Source organism: Phascolarctos cinereus, unplaced genomic scaffold, assembly GCF_003287225.1.
Source record: "Phascolarctos cinereus isolate Bilbo 61053 unplaced genomic scaffold, phaCin_HiC Scaffold_2;HRSCAF=192, whole genome shotgun sequence".
In the NCBI taxonomy this organism is placed as follows: domain Eukaryota; kingdom Metazoa; phylum Chordata; class Mammalia; order Diprotodontia; family Phascolarctidae; genus Phascolarctos; species Phascolarctos cinereus.
Window position 1 is genome coordinate 113,758,586 of NW_027555625.1, and position 15,456 is coordinate 113,774,041.

At 40.5% G+C, this 15,456-nt stretch overlaps 1 long non-coding RNA gene and 1 pseudogene across 1 annotated transcript in view; one reads left to right on the plus strand and one right to left on the minus strand.

Moving 5' to 3' along the window:
* The window catches only part of LOC110207521 (uncharacterized), a 146,675-nt gene that overhangs the window by 68,479 nt on the left and 62,740 nt on the right, over positions 1–15,456 (plus strand). The gene's annotated exons all lie outside the window — the stretch shown is intronic.
* On the minus strand, positions 11,072–11,623 carry LOC110207698 (large ribosomal subunit protein eL14 pseudogene; annotated as a pseudogene).

A 15,456-nucleotide genomic window follows, 5' to 3' on the forward strand; every position in this document is an offset into this window, starting at 1 on the left:
GAAGGGAGAGGGGAGTGTGAGGCTGGAGAGAACATGGAGCATTGAGAACTTTTGAGGTTGCAGCGGGGAAGAGGGACTGGCACACAGTAAGGGACTTAAGGAGGAATTGGCTACAGAAAAGAAGGTAGAAGATGCTGAAGATAAATGTATCAGACTTCACTATTTTTCCAGGGGCTGACTCTTCAGATATTTTTTTCAGGTTTGATTATCACCTTCAAATCTTGGTATGCTGTATAAGTTCCTACCACATGCTTCTGTCTCTTTCTCCCTCTTCCATCTGATATATTCCATTTCCCTCTATTGTAATACGTTATATTAATTTGATGGCTAAGAGACAAATTATGCCATTGTTCCATAGTTAAATACCTGGCAATTTGTGTTAGAGTAGATTCTTTGTTATTGTTCAGTTGTTCAGTCACATCTGATTCTTTGTGACTCTATGGACCATAGCATGCCAGGCCCTGTCCATTAGGTTTTCTTGGCAAAGAATTAGAGTGGTATGCCATTTCTTCTCCAGTGGGTCACCTTTTGTCAGGACTCTTCACTATGACCTGTCCATATTGGGTAACCCTGCATGGCATAGTTCACTTTAACTGAGTTATGTAAGCCCCTCCACCATGACAAGGCAATGACTCAGGAAAGGACAGTACATGCTATAATATAGAAAAAGGGAAATACATTTGTTATTAAATGCATATACCTCTCACAGTATATTAAGCTCCCCTTCTGCTCTTTAAACTGAACACTTTTGACACTTAAATTGCATCAGAGATAGTCCTTGGAGATAATGGTTTTCTGAGTTACTTGATGCTTTGCCTGAAAGAAGTTATTTTTTGCATCTGCATTTATTTCAAGATCAATGGTAGCTGATACATGATGTTTGTTCTTAGCCACAACGTGTTCTTGGAGTTAAAAAGGGTGTTTTTTTAACCCTTGCAGCACTATTTAGTTGGAAGCTTCCACCCACAGGAAAAAATTTCCCAGCAAGGTTTCCCAAACAGTAGGAGCCATGGGACCCCAATGTGCACTATGGCCCAGTGACATTGGCTATTCCTCACACAAGACACTGTATCTCCTGATTGTCTTTTCACTGGCTGGCCCCCATGCCTGGAATTCTCATATCCGGATGCCTTCTGGCTTCCTTCAAGTTTACTCTTTAATCCTGCCTTCTGAAAGAAGCCTTTTCTGATCTTTTAATGCTAGTGCCTTCTCTCTGAGGTTGTTTCCAGTTTATCGTGCACAGATTTTTTTTGTAAATAGTTCTTTACATGTTGTCTCCCTCATTAGACTGTGAGCTCCTTGAGAGTAGAGACTGTTGCGTTTCTTTGCATCACCTGTGTTAATCATAGTGCCTGGCACGTGGTAAGTGCTTAATAAATGTCTGTCACCTTGATGACTTTTGTGGAACCATAGCTTTTCAAAAAGAAAAAGCTGATATTTAGTAATATATTCTCCTCTAAAATACATTTATGAAATACTTATGAAATCTGTGAACAATGGATGAATAATTTATGCACAGCATTTTTGGTGGGGTATGAGACAGACTCAATTTCCTTTATTTTGATGCAAAATTTTCCCTGATACCCTGTATCCTAAAGAAAGGCTGAATCAGCATTTATGAATCCTGTCAATTTATTTCAAGACCAAAATTATTCTATGGACAAAGCAATTTAGAAGATGCTACCTTATATCACTTCTGAAAACAATGATATCAGAAGAATATGGGCTTTGGGATGCCTTTCTAGGAAAGAGAATGAGTTTGAGATGAGTCCCCATGGTGCCCAATTGCATTCATTTAGGAAATAGTTGCTCAAGATAAGAGATTACATGTATGATAATGGAACAGAGCAAGGCTAAGTAGTTCATATAGGACTGAAAGGGTTGTAACAGCATTTTTGATGCCCAGGTAAGCAGTGCTAAGTATTGTTCAAAATGTTGAACCTAGGGGCAGCTAAGTGGCGCAGTGGATAGAGCACTGGCCCTGAAGTCGGGAGGACCTGAGTTCAAATCTGACCTCAGACCAAACACTTGACACTAGTAACTAGCTGTGTGACCCTGGGCAAGTCACGTAACCCCAATTGCCTTAAAAAAAAAAGAACAAAATGCTGAACCTAGAGTTAGGAAGACATGAGTTCAAATCTAACCACTCATACTTACTAGCTGTATGACTCTGGACAAGTTATTTAGCCTCTGTCTGCTTCAATTTCCTCATCTCTAAAAGGAGGATAATAATAGTAACTATTTAGCCAGGGTTTTTGTGAGGATAAAATAAGATAACATTTGTACAATACTTTGCAAACCTTACAGCACTATACAAATGCTTATTATTATTATTAATACAATTCAGCAGAGCAGGATATGAAGACGCCCCTTGACACTACACAGGATGGGGGAAAATATCCTGGGACACCATGAGGACGCTGTTGGGGTGGCTGTTACTGGGGGACTATATGGTCGAGCAGGGCCAAAGGGGGACCCATGGGGTATAGCTACTGAGAGAGGAAATGTGAACAAATCATCCTTGCTTACCAAGTCCTAAGCTCAGTTGTTTTTGTATGATAAAATTCAGCTTCTGTTAGCACCCTCTAGATTTCTGTCCTTGGGCAAAGCCTTGAATACTCCCACCCTGTCTTGTTGCTATGAGAATTGAACCAATAAATAAAGTATCACAATCATCCATAGTCAAACCAACTTAAAGGACCAGACCCAGTCACTCCCCCATAAGTACTAGTTGTAGACCAGTAGTTTAGGAGGTTCTGTAGACAACACTAAAAGAACTCCCCAAAATTCTAATTTATTTGCTGCTTTCTTTTCTCATTCTGGGAAATGTTCAGGGCTGTGGGAGTGCCATATTGACTTGCTTCTTTCTTTTAGCAATCAGGAAGACACCTGCTACTAGGGGGAAGGAAGGTGCCATACTTTTTCTTTGATTCTTTAATACCCACTTGTGATCGCTTCAATAAGGAGAGCCCTCCCAATGCTATAGCTCACTATCAAACATCTTATCAAGTGAGACAACTTATATAAAGCACTTGGCAAACTTTTTTTAGTTGTTTTGTTCGGTCATTCAATCATGTCCAGCTCTTCATGACCCCATGGACCATAACAAGCCAGTCTCTGCTATCCTCCCCTGCTTCTCAAAGTCTGTCCAAGTTCATGTTCTGGCTAATCTTTTTTTTTTTTTAATTTTAAGCAATTGGGGTTAAGTGACTTGCCCAGGGTCACACAGCCAGTAAATATTATGTGTCTGAGGCCGGATTTGAACTCAGGTCTTCCTGAATCCAGGGCTAGTGCTCTATCCACTGTTGCCCCTTGGCCAATCTTAAAGCACTAGATAAATACTGTTATTATTATCATTATTCTTATTACCCATCCTGGCCTTCACACACAGAGGCACCATATATATTCATAAATCAACACACGTTTGGTTAAAAAAAAAATTGAAAAAACAGTACCTCTTCATCAGCTCATGTTCGTAAAGTATGTTTGGAATTTTCATCCTAGTTACTTTAGAAATTCTAAAGTGTAATTTCAATCTAATTATTATATAGTCTAGCCCAACTCTGCAATGTAATAGTATGGAAGTTAAATTTCAACTCCTGGGCTTAGGGTAGATGGTTAATTGTATTCTTTTATTAGACTATTAAAGAAAAAAACCCTTTTTCATTTGGAATATACAAATTAATATTCAATATAAAAGGCCTACAAAAGAGACACTGTTTCAGCTTCTGGTTAACTTCTTCAATATATTTGATGGAAAAGGAATCAGGGATCTAATCTAGGTGTGTAGCCATATTTTTCAGTCATTTTTCAGTCATGTCAAACTCTTTATGACCCCATTTGGGGTGTTGTTGGCAAAGATACTGGAGTGGTTTGCTATTTCCTTCTCCAGCTCATTTTACAGATGAGGAAATAGAGGCAAACAGGGTTAAGAGACTTGCCCAGAGTCACACAGCTAGGAAGTGTCCAAGACTGGATTTGAACTCAGGTCTTCCTAACTCCAGGCCCAGTGCCCTATCCATTGCACTACCTAGCTGCCACTGATAGCTGTGTCTAGGAACCCTCAAAACTAGTGGAGGATTCACAGCACAAATATGTTAAAGTCCCAGAGAACCCCATATATCAGGTAGCAATAACACACCTGACCCAGTCCCGTGGGGGAAATGTCCCCATCTTTTCTAGGATTTGAGGCTGAGAGCAACAAGGACTGTATCTCATGGCATCATGGGTAAATTTTCTCACACACACACCCCCTCCTCCCCTTGTAAGTCATCTACCCTGGCTCTCCTTAGCTCAGATTAAAAATGCTTACATGAGGTAAATGATATGTGATCTCTTTCCTGTGGTGTTAAAATGGGGCCAGAGTTCAAGTTACTCCCTCTCACTTACCAAATATAACCATTTTTTTCCTTTCCCAATTAAGCAACTTCATCATGCCTATCGATTTGATCCCCAAGAAGAGCAATTCAAAGTATGGCTTCTTGTGAGTTAGCAAGCCTGCTGCCAACCTCCTGAGTGACCTTGAGTCAATGTATCATCAGTCTTTATGTCATGTCTTCTGAGTCAGTAAAATGGCAGTAAAACTACCTTTGAGCACCTAAGACAGTACAGTCTTAAGGTAGTAAGTGCATTGACACATTTCCTTGGGAGGCCAATTTAAGAGAGGAAGAAAAGTCCAGGGTAACACACTGGCTCCACACTGAGATGATTGGGATGCTAATGGATGAGCTTTTGTTTTAGATCAAGCAGAGACTCCATTAACCTGTCATTAGGAGATGTCACTTCATTGGCTTCTGTGCTATGAAGGCAAGTGACTAAAGAAATGGCACATTTTTAATAATGTAATCTATAATTATAGGAGCCATTTTCCAAGGCTGACATCTGATCTTTCTTTAAAAGGGAGGCGTTTCTTGTCATAGAACTGCTTTTAGGCTTGAGGAGGAATTTCTCATATTTCCTTTTCTTCTCCTTCAGTGAGGAAGTAGGAGCAGGCATTAATTCAGATGAATAGATTTAGTTTTGTCTCTTAATACTTAGCCATTTCTAGAATCTTTAAATGTATTTTTTTTAAGCTCTAAGGGACCTTCCAGTGAAATTTGGCTCTTCTCTTCCCATGTTGTTTGGGCAACCAGGTGCCTTCTGGTATTGTATAGTACTATATTCCTAACAAAAATATTTGCATTACTAATAATTATTCTTCATATGTTGTTTTTTAGTCATTTTTCAGTTGTGTCCAACTCTTTGTGACCCCGTTTGGGGTTTTCTTGGCAAAGATATTAGAGTGGTCTGTTCTTTCCTTCTCCAGCTCATTTTATAGATGAGAAAACTGAGGCAAACAGGGTTATGTGACTTGCCCAGGGTCACACAGCTAGAAAGTGCCCAAGGTTTGATTTGAACTCAGGTCTTCCTGACTCCAGGCCCAGTGCTCTATCCACTGTGCCACCTAGCTTCCCATCAACTCTATTATAATGTCCTCAATTTAGCTCCCTGCTCCCTCCAATTCATCTTCCCCACAACTGCCAAAATAATCTCACTGAGACCAGGTCTGACCAGGCCACTCCCCTTCTAAATAATTTTCAGTGACTCCCTAGGGCCTCTAGAACAAAATATAAACACCCCAGCCTCACATTTAAGGCCCTCTGCCATCTCATTCCTGCTAAGGACTCCTAGCTGTTCCTCAAACCCTGACGTTCCATCTTCTGCCTCCATTCATTTTCATTTCCCTCATGTCAGTCAGGCGGTCAATAAGCATTTATTGAATACCTACTATATACCAGGCTGGAGAAGGAAATGGCAAACCACTCTGGCACCTTTGTCAAGAAAACCCCAAATGGGGTCACGAAGAGTCAGGCAGGATTGAAACAACAGAACAACAAAAATGTGCCTTGAATTGGGCTAAGTGCTGGGGATACAAAGAAAGGCAAAAGTCTGTGCCCTCAAGAAGCTCATAATCTAATGGAGGAGACGATAAGCAAAAAAATATTTACAAACAAGCCACATACAGGAGGTACTCCCTCCTCAGTTATACCTCTGGCTGATCCCACAGGGTCATGCCTTAAAATAAATAACATAGCTCATGTTTCTATAGCAATCTGCAAATATTTTCCTCACAACAATCCTGTTAAGCAGGGAGTGTAGGTATTATTGCCTTCATATCACAGATAAGGAAAGTCAGGTTCAAGGTGGTTGGAATTTGCCCACAATCTGTAGCTAGTATCAGAGGCAACTCATTTAACTTCATTAATCTCGGTTTCCTCATCAGTAAAATAAAGGCATTGACTTAGATCATTTTAAAGGTTTCTTTCAGTTTTAATATTCTATGATTCTCAGCAATTCTGCTAGGTAGCTATATAAGGGGAAAAGAAAGAGTCCACAGGAACATCCCACAGGAGCTATTTCAAGATGTCACTAATGGAATCTTGAAAAGGAGGATTTCATACACAATGACTCTTGATGCCACATTACATGTGACATTCTTTTAATATCAAACTTTGTGAGTCTGAAGGAAGTTGTTCTGACAGACTGGGGAATAGCACTACTCCTCTTTATAAGAATATCATATTCAGTGCCACCATGACATGAAGCTAACTAGTATTCCAAGTCAATGAGTGAACTGGCATTCATCATCACCTGTCATTGCATTGCCTCACAATTATGAAATCAGACATCAGCTATGCAGTGGTGGAAGGAAATACAGACGTCTGAGCTAGACAGTTCAAAGAAAGGAAATGGGACTTCCTGCTGATTTTAATTCACTAAGTTAGAGAAAAAAGAGACTCAGTTGAAATAAAAGATGGGTTTTTTCCCTCAAGGATTGATCAGAAGATTCTGACTATCCTGGCAGTCTCTGTAGTAGTGTAGTAGCAGCAGCAGCAGGAGAAGTAGTAGTAGTAGTAGTAGTAGTACCACTCAAATTACCTTGTGTGTTATCTTGCATGTATTTATAAATGCAGTTGTATTGCCCAATTGAGTATAAGTTCATTGTTACTGTATCTCTAGTACTATGGATACATGCAAGAGGGGCTCCATGAATGCTTGTTGACTGACTGATTAATGGGGATAATAATAATAATAGCACCTTCCTCCTTAGATTATAGGATCATAGTAAGATGATGGCTCTAGAGTCTGAAGGAATCTCAGAAACCATCTGGTCCAACTTCTTCATTTTACAAATGAGGAAACTGAGGCACAGGAAAGTCAAGTGACTTGCCTAAGGTCACATACATAGTAAGCATCAGAGACAGGATTTGAATCCAATCCTTCGACTCCAGAGCCATTGTTCCCTCCATTATTGTGAGGACCAAAGGAGATCATGACTGTAGAGTAACTTTCAAACCTAGAAGTACTGTATCTATGTGAATGATTATTTTTATTATTATAATCTTAGAATCAGGGTCTCTCTTGTTGGTCCTATCCTAGAAAAGACTCAAAGTCTGGGCTCATCATTCCTGGAATCATTTTTAGCCCTGTTAGGTACTATTGGTCCAAGGTTGTCCAACTTATACATTCTTTGCCCCTAAGAAAAATCTGTAAATATTCTCAGGCCACAGAAAGATAAAGCCAGGAAACCCCAGGACATTTTTAGAGGTCTGGCAGCATTCCTCACTCTTCAATTTTCTCAGCCACAGCTTTCTTTACCTTAGGAGGACAAGCACAATTTTCTGTCTTGCTTTTATTTAACTTTCAATAAAAATAATTCGCCTAGAAATAAGATTCATGAGAATTTATGTCTTAAAGTGAAATTTAAGGTCCATCAGGATTAACCTTGAATGAATCTTTCGTCCTATATTCTAGTCACTACTGATTCATGGGTAATAGTAGGCAAATCATTTTAGTTCTGTCTACTTCAGTGTCCCAAGTTATATGTTGGGAGGATAATTTTTGCCTCCTTCCTGTGATGTTGTGAAATTTCCAGAGGTAACATCCATGAAGCACTTGAAATTGCTTGGAAAGAAGGTGTCATTACATCTTCTTGTTACTCCTTGTTACTATGTGCATTCTATCACCCATCTCCCCCCCACCCCATGTTTTGAACATATTTCAGTTGAAATAGAGGCTTAGTCCCTTGTTCAGAAGAAGACACTGCTTTCTGAAATACAGAGGGAAAGTAGTTCTGTAGCAATGAGCTGAAGGACATAGGGGGATCCAGAAAAGATAAATAAAGTTGATGTTAGCTCTGCCACCCCTAAGGTTGATAGGGTGGCATCTCAAGAAGGTGTTTATATCAGAGATCTAGGCCAAAGTCTGTCTCAAGATGTCTTATCATCACAGGCTTGCCTAATACTAGAAGACTACCCACAGGCCAATGGTGAAGCACCAAGTATAATGAGAGAGAGAGAGAGAGAGAGAGAGAGAGAGATGAGTTATATGAGAAAAGGATTCAGTGAGTCTTTATGACAGAGAGATAATGAGTGGTAGGGTAAGTACAGAGCTGGTGAATCCTACCTGCCCACTGAAACATAATATAAGAAAGACTATAAACGGAAGTCTGTTTCCTAGTTCCTCTTTTCCTGCCATGCATACTGGCATGGAACTGATGAGAAGTTACTGATTTTGATCTGATATAGGTTTCATCTGAATCAGGCATTTTCTAAATTCCCCTACACTGCTGTGGAGCAGTTAGCAGGGGTGAACTAGGGTATGGGACACACCTTACTGGGAACAAATTTTGTGATACAAGTTGGGAAAACAAGCACACTTGTCTATCTGGGCAACTTTCTGAGGTTGGAAGCCTAAGAAAACACACAGTAATGTCCCCCTGTCATAGAAGTCTCCTGAGAATTCCAGCAATGTAACCATGTTCTTCATCAACTCCACAGTCATCTTCCAAAGATACCCCAGACTTCTCTGCATTTCCACACTAGTGGTTAGTCTAACTACCCCCAAGGGCTTTGTTCCACTCTTCTTCCTTGAATCCTGTGCTGCATATTGATATCTATATTGTCAGTGCAATATAACTTGGCTGTCCCTTGCAAAGTGCTGACTTGGCTCAAAGTTCTCAGCTTCCTTATCATCCCTAACAAGGTTGCTAACAGATGCAAGGTGGAAGTATTATGAAAGACTATGGATATTAGTGAGTCAATTTATTTTCATTTTAATATTTTACTCAATGTAGTTGAGCCTCACCAGTCCAGATATGGAAAGGATTAACAAATTGATAGCTGTTTCTTGCTTGTGTGGGTGGTAGTTGCTAGTCTGACATGTCTGACTAATTTCTATTTGCAAACCTAGTTTCTCTATATACACCCCCTTGCTAAGTCATATGACCTCCACATAGCCCTTTCATCTCATTCTAAATCCTTACCACTTAAAATCACATTGCATGATCCAAACGAAGGGAAAGTAGTAGTTTTGAACTCTTCCCTATTTCATTTTTGCATGACATACTCCTGGGTCCACAGTGGCAATGGGAGAAAAAGTTACTTGGAAGGTGGGAAGATGGAAGGGATAGAGAGGCAGAAGCATGATATAGGGGAAACCACATTGACTGAAGACATAGGAGGAGTCCCAGATCCTAGTACAAGCTCTGCCACTAATTAACCATGTGTCCTTGGATAGGTCACTTATCTCTGGGCTTTAGTTTTCCTATTTGTAAAATGGGGAGTTTGAATTGGATGGCTTTCTAAGACCTTTCCAACTGTCAGTCCAAGATCCTAGAATCCTGTCTAGTTCTGAAATTCTATGAAACTTTTCCATAAGTTGGGGGTGGGGGAATGCCACTGTTGGCAAAAGAGGCAAAGGTATGAGGAAAAAGACATTCTGCAAATTCCTAACCTGGAGGGCTGCTTCTGCAGAATCCCTTACTCTTTGATATTTTGGCTGTTCTCACTAGAGAATGCCAAAAATGTAAAATCCCCTTGAATAAAAGCCAAACCACAGGTACTGTCACAAAAACAACTTGCAAAAAACAATACTTGGAAAGCTAATTACAGTGGAAGTGCTCACCAAGTCTGAAAAAGCTTTGCCTTTGTATGTAGGTGTGAGCCAACAGTGCCTGGCTCCTTTCAAAGTATTCATCTTTGAGAAGTAAGGTGTAAGTCTGCATACAGGACTTTCTAACCATTCATCTCCATATACAATGAGATACTCAGTCATTTTGGAGCTGGGGGAATCTCTTGGGATTGCTTCATAATTAGCCCTTAGGGTTAACTTCTGAGGAAGTTACAATGCAATGAGGTGAGTAGTAAGATGTGAAATTACAACCAGACCCATCCCTTCGGAAACCGATGGGCTCAGTTCCTACAGTGCTGAGTCACTCCTTGCCTCTTGGGGCTGCATCTGTACGTGTTGCCCAGTGTGTGCTAGAGTGAGTAATCTTTGGGGGTGGAAGGAGCTGCTCAAGAAATGCTCAAGAAAACAGCAGGGCATTTACCAGCTTCACATTCATTGGCCAAATGAGTTTTACCTCCCATTGGTGCTGGTCAGGCTTTAGAATTTCCTAATTTCTTTTAAAGCTATGAAATATAATGATCTAATTATAAGACCAATTACCTTTGGGTAAGAGGTCAGCAATATCTCATTCTCAGCCCCATGCACAACCCATGTCTCCTCAAACCTCCAAAGCGGGTTTTCTGTGATTCCTTCCTTTCCTAAAAGATGATCTCAGTCCATTGGTGAAATTACCATCCTACCTCACTTTCTGGCCACAGAAGAATAATGAAAGGGAAGAAGGATAGATGAAAGAATGGAAGAATCTCCCCTGAGACATGTCTTTGTAAAGTTTCAGATATTCCTTATCTTTAATATGAGAGACTTAGACTAAGTGATGTGTGAGGTTCATTTCAGGTCTGACCCTCTGACTTGGCTCTATTTTGAGAGGGCTCTCCTTTAGGCTGGGAATGATTTTCTTTATTTCTTGTTTTCTTTAAATGGCAAATGAAGACTATGTGATACAGTGGACAGAGCACCAAATTGGACATCAGGAGACCTTTGTTGTTGTTGTTCAGTTGTTTTCAGTTGCCTCTGATTCTTTGTGTGTCTTTGTGTGTGTGTGTTTGTGTAGCAAAACCTTTATTTGATTTCTGGCAGCCTCTTATTTTTTGGCCTTTGAAGCAGCTGTTTTCTGAGTGGGTCACTTCTGGGCAGGTCCCTTCTGGCCTGAGGCTTTCTGAACCTTCTGAGCCTTCTGGCCAGGGGTGGCCTTCTGACCCTCAGCCTTCTTCGAGGGGATCTTCTTGGCAGAGACCTTTGCGGCCAGCGCCTTCTGGGCAGCCCTCTTCTTAGGAGACTCCTTCTGGATGGATGCCTTCTGGAGCTTCTTTACTTCATGCTTGATAATTTGGTTTCTCGTTTTCTTGGCCTTCATGACTGTCATCTTAGCTTTCCTTTCTCTGGCTTCAATCTTCTCAGCCCATCTTGCAGCTTTCCATTTTGTATTGATCTTTTCTTTCTCCCCACCAGTCCAGACATGCTTCTGATGAGCACTGTGTGGGAACTTGAGCACGAAGTCTATAAGTTGCATACATTTAAATGGCATGGCCTGCCTCCTCACACCACTGCATGGGCCATCAACCAAAGCCCTGTTCTGATCAATAACATTCACAATAGCTACCAGCTTGCTGGCATGTGACCCAAAGGAAATGTAGGCCACTTGGCCAATTTCCACATAGCGCTTGAATACCATGTTGGCAGTGCCAAACAAGAAAGATGCCTCTGATTCTTTATGACCCTATTTGGGGTTTTCTTGGCAAAGATACTGAAGTTGTTGGCCATTTCCTTCTCTAGCTCACTTTACAGATGAGGAAACAGAGGTAAACAGGGTTAAATGACTTGTCCAGGATTATACAGCTATTAAGTATCTGAGGCTGGATTTGAACTCAGGAATGAGTCTTCCTGACTCCAAAAATCTAGGTTCCAATAAAAACTCCGCTACCTGTTATTGAAGTGACTTTGAGTAAGTCACTTAACTCTTTGGGCTTCATTGTCCTTTTCTGTAAAATTAAGATATTGGATTAGATGATCTCTGTGGTCCCTTCCCACTCTAACTCTATAAACTCCAGTGCTTGCCTTCTAACAGGACCCAATACTATTCTACCAGGCCATTTCTTTGCCCAGAATTAACCAATAGGAGAATGTCAGATTGCATTTGGGAAATTCCTCAGTGCTTTTAATGATCCTAAATTCTTCCTTGAAACAAAATCTCATCTTTTTAAATCCTATTATCCTTCTAATGATTCTCTAGGGCTGAAGAACATGGAATTCCACAGTCTTCAAAGAATTAAAATTTCACAGCCTGCAGTCAATAAACATTCGTTAAGTGTCTACCATATTCCTGGCCCTCTGTTAAGTGCTGAGGAATCAAAAAGAGGCAAAAGACAGTCCTTGCTCTCAATGGAACTCAAAGGTACAGGGGAAAATGCAGGGTGGGTATAAATAGTTTTGAGCTTATTACCAATGACAAATTGCACAAGGCAAGTGGCATGAAATATGCTATCAAAGAGACATATAATCAAAAAAGGCAATGGGATGGGCATGTGGAAAAAAAGGAATAATCAATAGTCAGTTAATAGTCAACATTTATTAAACATTTGCCATGTGCCAGGCACTGTGCTAAATACTGGGGACACAAAAAGAGGCAAAGACAGTCCCGGCCCTCAAGGAGCTTGCAATCTAATGGGGGAGGCAAACAAACAAATGTATACAAATAAGCTATATATGAATAAATAGGAAATTATTAAAAGCAGGAAGGCACTAGAATTAAGAAGCTTGGGAAGGCTTCCTGTGGGAGATGGGATTTTAGTTGGGATTTAAAGAAGCCAGGGAAGTCAATAGCTGGAGTGGAGGAAGGAAAGCATTCCAGGTATTGGGGGGGACACTCAGAGAAAATGCTCAGATCCTCAAGATAGAGTTTCTCATTAGTAGAACAGCTAGGAGGCCAATGTCACTCGATGGAAGAGTACATGTTGGGAATAAAGGTGTGCAAAGACTGGAAAAGTAGGAGGGGGCTAGATTATAAATGGCTTCAAATGCCAAACACAGCATTTTGTATTTGATTCTAGAAGCAATAGGGAGCCACTGGAGTTTATTGAGTAGGGGAGTGACCTGGTCAGACTCATGCTTTAGGAAAACCATTCTGGTGGCTGAATGGAGGAAGGAATGGAGTGGGGAGAGACTTGAGGCAGGCAGACCCACCACAGGGTACCACAGTAACCAAGCCATGATGGGATCAGAGCCTGTACCAGGGTGATGGTTGTAAGAATGTTTACGTGCTCTATTGGTATTCATGTAATGTCAAGAGGTATTTACTGTAGCAAGATTAATACCTGCACCATTCTTTGAGTGCTTTGGCTTCTCTCCTTATGGTCCCACCCCTAAACTTCTTTAAGTATATGGAGATTGTGTGCACAAATGACAGAAATCAGCCAGTTCTATTTTTCACATTTAACTCCATTAACCTTATTGCATTTGTTTAATAATGAACTGTGTGAGCCAGACCAACCTACTACTGGTATCGAGTGTTCAGAATGTTCAGATGTTCAGAATGGCAAGATGATAAGTATTATGGTAACTTTTGAGGAACTGGACATTATATTCAAGGAAAACTTCCTACCATATTTATTACTCCTTCCAGAAACCTAGGTGACCCATTTTAAATGCTAAAGAAAACAAATACATAATTCATAAAATATGGCTCTGAATGTAACTTGGAGTTGGTAGGTGGGATAATATGTGGATTGGTCCAGGAATTAGAAAGAAACTGACCAGATGAATTTAAAAACATTTTCTGGTTGATCATGTCAAATTGATGTGCTTTGAAGTTTATAAAGCATGTCACATATGTTATCTTGCTTAAGTATAAGTATTGCCCCTTTCTTATGTGGACACTTATTTACTAAAAAGGGACAGGAAAAAATAGATATTTTTGTAATATATACAGAGAAAAGCAACTTGAGGAGAGACACAGTTATGAGAGGATCTGATTGAGAACACTCCGCCCCCCAGGCACAGGCACTTTCTGATTTTTTTTTAAAGCTGCAATGCATTGTTTTCTAACATCTAATTTACATATTGGGGCAGCTAGGTGGTACAGTGTCTAGAATGTTGGGCTTGGAATCAAGAAAACCTGAATTAAAATCCAGCCTCGGAAATTTCCCAGCTGTGTGACTCTGGGCAAGTCACTTAACCTCTGTTTGCCACTGGAGAAGGAAAACAAACCACTCCAGTCAGTATCTTTGCAAGAAAACTGTATGGACAAAGGTCCACAGGGTTGAACAAGTTACATATTAATTTTTAGGACCTAGAAGCTTATTGCTGGGAAACTCTAAATCAGAGAAGTGTTTAGAGACAATTGTATGTTCACTGTGTCATGTCCTATGAAAAAGTACACTTGGGATTCCTTAAACTAAGAGGCAGCTAGGTGGTTCATAGAGCACTGGGCCTGGAGTCAGGAAGACCAAAGTTCAAATCTGGCTTCAGACACTTACTATCTGTGTAACCCTGGGCAAGTCACTTAACTTCTATTTGCCTTAATCCACTGGAGAAGGAAATGGCAACCACTCCAGTATCTTTTTCAAGAAAAACCCAAAGCCAGTATTGGCATGCCATGGTCCACAGGGTCACAAAAAGTAGACATGACTGAACAACAAAAATAAGATAGAAGTGAGTCACTCACTACACATGATGAGTCCCCGATTTGAAGCAGGAGAAACATGAGAAGCCAAGAAATGAGAATGTTCAAAGAAATAAGAGATGCTTGCAGACAGAATCCAAAGAATGGAGCACAAAACATAGAAGTCAATGGAGCCAAGAAGCTAACAGCACCATGGACTAGCTGAGTCCAGCTCACTGAAGACAGTCTCTACCCTTAATGTGGGGAACTGGTCTGATTGGGAGAAAGTTCTGATGCTGGTTGCTGATGGAGAAAGCAAAATCCTTAGATGTTTGACAAACTAGCAGGAAAAGGCTGCCTTGTTGTCTAAAGCCATCTATAACCAGAACAGAGGGGAAGCCCCTCTGAGGCTTTCCTATGGTATTGCCCTCTTTGACTCAAAATGAGGAAAGTCCAATAAGCCCACAGAGCCAAATCAATTGCTCATCTGAAGTATCTACCCAAGGCATATGTATTGAAGTATGTGAGACATAGAGGAAGGTCCCAGCAAGTTGGGTAGACCTCTCTCCTTTGGAAATTATACCGGATAAGATAGACAAGAGTAAGCCAATCAACAAGCATTTATTAAGCACCTACTGTGTTCCAGGCATTAGGGATACGAAGAGAAAATGAAATAGTCCAAGCTGTCAAGCACTTACATTGTGTCAAGGGGAATATGTAAGTAGATTTACATATATGCAAAGTGACTTGGAGTGGGTAGGGTTAGAGAAGGATCAGGAAAACCCTATGAAGGATCTATTGCTTGAGCTGATATTTGAAGAAAGCTAGAGGCAGAGAGGCACAGGATATGATATCTATATATCTATATATCTATATATCGATATATATATCTGTGCGTGTGTGTGTGT